Source organism: Centroberyx affinis, unplaced genomic scaffold (assembly GCF_046629955.1).
Source record: "Centroberyx affinis isolate AG114_WGS23_722 - 3 ecotype Tasmania unplaced genomic scaffold, CSIRO-AGI_Caff_v1 ptg001012l_1, whole genome shotgun sequence".
NCBI lineage: Eukaryota > Metazoa > Chordata > Actinopteri > Beryciformes > Berycidae > Centroberyx > Centroberyx affinis.
In genome coordinates, this window is record NW_027279574.1 from 284,108 (window position 1) to 287,673 (window position 3,566).

Below are 3,566 nucleotides of genomic sequence, written 5' to 3' on the forward strand. Positions count from 1 at the left end.
CAGAGGAAAGCGGAATAGTTTTCGGCGAAGATAGATACAATCAATTTTGATTCGTTAGGGCAGCAGTAGTTAGAACCAGTCCCTCGCGCTGGTAAACTAGTCTGGTTTCCCCCTGATTAATGGAGGGATTTCAGCCGGTGCTCTGGCACGCGGAGACGGACAGAATATCTCGTGGTGCGATAATTCTGTCTTAATCATCGGCTATTTAACTTTCACGCACACGCTAGAACCCAATGTTCTGTCGCTAACCACAAATATGTCGATATGGAGATGATATAACAAGACAACGTGAGGCTGGCGCGGCTCTCATTATTCGACTAATGAGCTGTCTCGATGGCGGACTGATCTGTCAGCCCAATGAAGCGAGCAGGCCGCGTGCAGGGGAGGGGGGGTGCAGCACGGCCCAGGGTCAGCCAGGCGAGGGCTTGCGCCGAGGGGCCGGCATCCAGCACTTAACGCAGGGAAGAAGCTCGTTAAAGTGTCATTTTTGGCCAATATGCTCGTCTGTGTCGAAGAGGCGAATCAGCCATACTGTTCCCATCGCAGGAGAACGATTTCCATCCATCACAGTCGGCTATATGATGATATTAGCAGGTGTTTACTGATGGGCCATTCCAACGAAGACAAATGGAGAGCCTAACATCAGGTAACACTAATATTGGTCTCGTTTATTGTCTTCTCCAAAAGAATTTGACACTGTACCCTTTAAAAAAAACCCATAGCTTTTGACCAAGTCAAGACATGAAGTTCAACGTCAGGGATTGTGATGTGTAGCAAGGCGCTGGTATTTGGTGAAGAGGAACATGGGAAAGTCAAGAGATTATTTGACTGAAGCGTACTCAGTTCTGAAGAGGTTTCCAGTTGAAAACAACAAAGTTTTCATGTGGTGCATGAAGGCAAAGTGAACCGAGGCCATCCATCCCACCAGAACATCCTTTAGCAAAGACCTTTACCTCTGTCAAATCTTGTGTAAGTGGGGGTTCACCCTGTCTTAAAGAGCTACTAACCTTAAGGATTCCATTAGTCTGGTTTTCAGTGGAGAGTGTTAGTGCCCCATGATGGTCTAAATGCTGTTTCAGAGGCTTTTCCACTCTGATCACATTGAATACCTGCATTTTCTGTCATGAAATGGTGAAATTTAAAGATACAGAATATCAGCACAAAACAGCAGCTGTCAGCACTCAATAGAAAAATATCGGTCGAACCCTCCCTACTATTATTCTGCAGGTGAAAGCGAGGACTTTGATTCTTTACTATTGAACTCCTGCGTTTAGAGTGGCTCTCTGTCCCCAGCATCCCATGACTGTATGAGAGTGTAATGGAATCTGTTGGACTGTGCTGACCGACTCTCTCCACCGGACCCTGCTGTAATTACATCACTCGCGTCTGGCTCGGGGAGACTCGGCCCGCCGTTGCCCACTTTATGTTACGCATGTAAACTCAGACCCCTTGCCAACTCGCACATTCATGACACCCAAGACACGCAAACTGGAAAAATCTCCTCCAGTGTTGGGTTTCTGCTGTACGAGACATAAAGCTGACAGACTTCCATCCTTTCTTAATCCGTTATTAATTTGGCCTGCGTTGGAGTTGTCAAGAAGATCAATGCTCGGCAGCGGTGATGCTGTCAGGGAAGGAAGAAAGGCCACGATTCTACCAAAACCCTTTTTGTTCCACATGAAACTTTTAGTTCTACCGCTGGAGGAATTCTCCCCCTTGAAGTTGAAAACAAAAAACTCATTCCATCAAATCTCCTCTTGCACCGCTCTCTTGATTTCTACCGGGAGGAGCTCCTACGCAACAGGCCAGACCTCGTCCTTTGAAAAAAAGTTTTGTTTGGTAACTGTATTTGTCATTCCGGCCGTGCCCCAGTCTCCTTCCTTGTTCGCTCCTTTTAACTTTCCATGTAACTTTCCCCGTGTCTCCTCACGGCGAGGATAAATATTTCATAAACAGCCCGAGGCTTTCCCTGGCATATGCTGCACCTCGCTGTACCCAGGAAGCCCGACCAGCGGAAACAAAAACAGTAGAGGAAGTGGACTTACAACCCGGCAACAGAGAGAGACATTTGTTTTTGAAATACCTCGCTCCACATCGCCTCTCCCTTTGCGTTTCTGCACCAGCGCGCTTCTCTACCACTACAATCCTTCTTCTTGTCTTATCCTGTCCTTCCCTGGTGACAGTCTTTTCCATCCAAATAGACCGTCAACCCCCATCCCTCCCTCTTTCGCTCTCCTTTTTCCTCAGTGTCTCCTGTTGCTCAATGTCTTCCTCCTCCTTTTGTCCACTTTGCACCCTTCCACCCATTCTTCCTCCTTGTTTTCCCAACACAATGGCTGACTAGTCTAAGGCACCAGGGTTTGTGGTCTCTGAATGGGGGCGTAGGTTCAAATCCCACTTCTGACATGGAGTCGTTTAGTAGCCGGTTCTTCTCTACCCTCCAATTTGTTGAAGTGGTTCTTAAAAAGTCCCATTATTAACTGCTGGCTTCAAGCATTTAGACCACTGATCCACCAGGACGCCCCCTGCTTGGAGATTCTTGATGCAACTGCAAAGCCTCTACAGCACCACAAAGAGGTTCTGATATGGCACAAACTGTTTTCTGGTGCTACACAGAGCCCTCTTTGTTAGCAGTGCACCCTCCATCCTCTTGTTTTCTCCTCCACCCACCCTGGTGTCTCCTGCACCCTGTCCTTCAGGTGTGGCCTGGATGTGACAGACAGCTGCCAGCGGTGGCCTGGTTTCACACCTTGGCTGTCCCCCCCCCCTCCACAGACAGCAGCCTGGGAAACCACAGGCCACCAGGCTGGCGCCAGCCTGCGCGGCTTAGAGCAGGGCAGCCGGCCCAATCAATACCTCTGCATTTCCTGTCCATTTGCTCAGGTCTCTTCATTAATAATTACTGCTTGGCGGAGCTTCAATGCGCTCGCTGGCTGGGCCAAGGGGAGAGGCTGCATGACCTTTCCCCGCCCCTGGCTTGACTTGGATCACATACACAGGCGCGGGGACAGACATAATAAGGCAACACAGATGACATTACGTTACGATACGTGCCGTTCTCCCTCGCACGGAGGGAACATCGCGCCAAACTCCATTAAAAAAATCTGGCAGTTTAATGTGGCTTTGCTTATCGGCAAAGGCACAAACTAGGTAGAACACGACTGAAGACCTTTTACAACTGGTTAGGGGCCGCTCTTCGATGTGGCAGACACCCAATGCACCAAGCAGCATTGAATTAAATAAAATCACAACTCTTAACATTGGTTTGTTTGTTATTCCCACAATCCTCTTCCAGCAAAATAAAGCGGTGGGTGTTAACTAGCCAGTGAACCAATTCGAAGAAGTTAAATTTGCTATCTATATGCCAAATTCACCAGAAACAAATCATAAAATGTCTGAAATTATGATCCGTCAGGTATGTCCCTTAGCCGATAAGCGAGGCAACATTAAACTGCCAGATTTTTAAATGGAGCTTGGCATGAGATTCTCTCCAAACAAGAGAGAAGGGCACGCACTGGGCTGAGACAACGCATGACGTGATGCTGGATGGATGTTTTTTTGTTTCT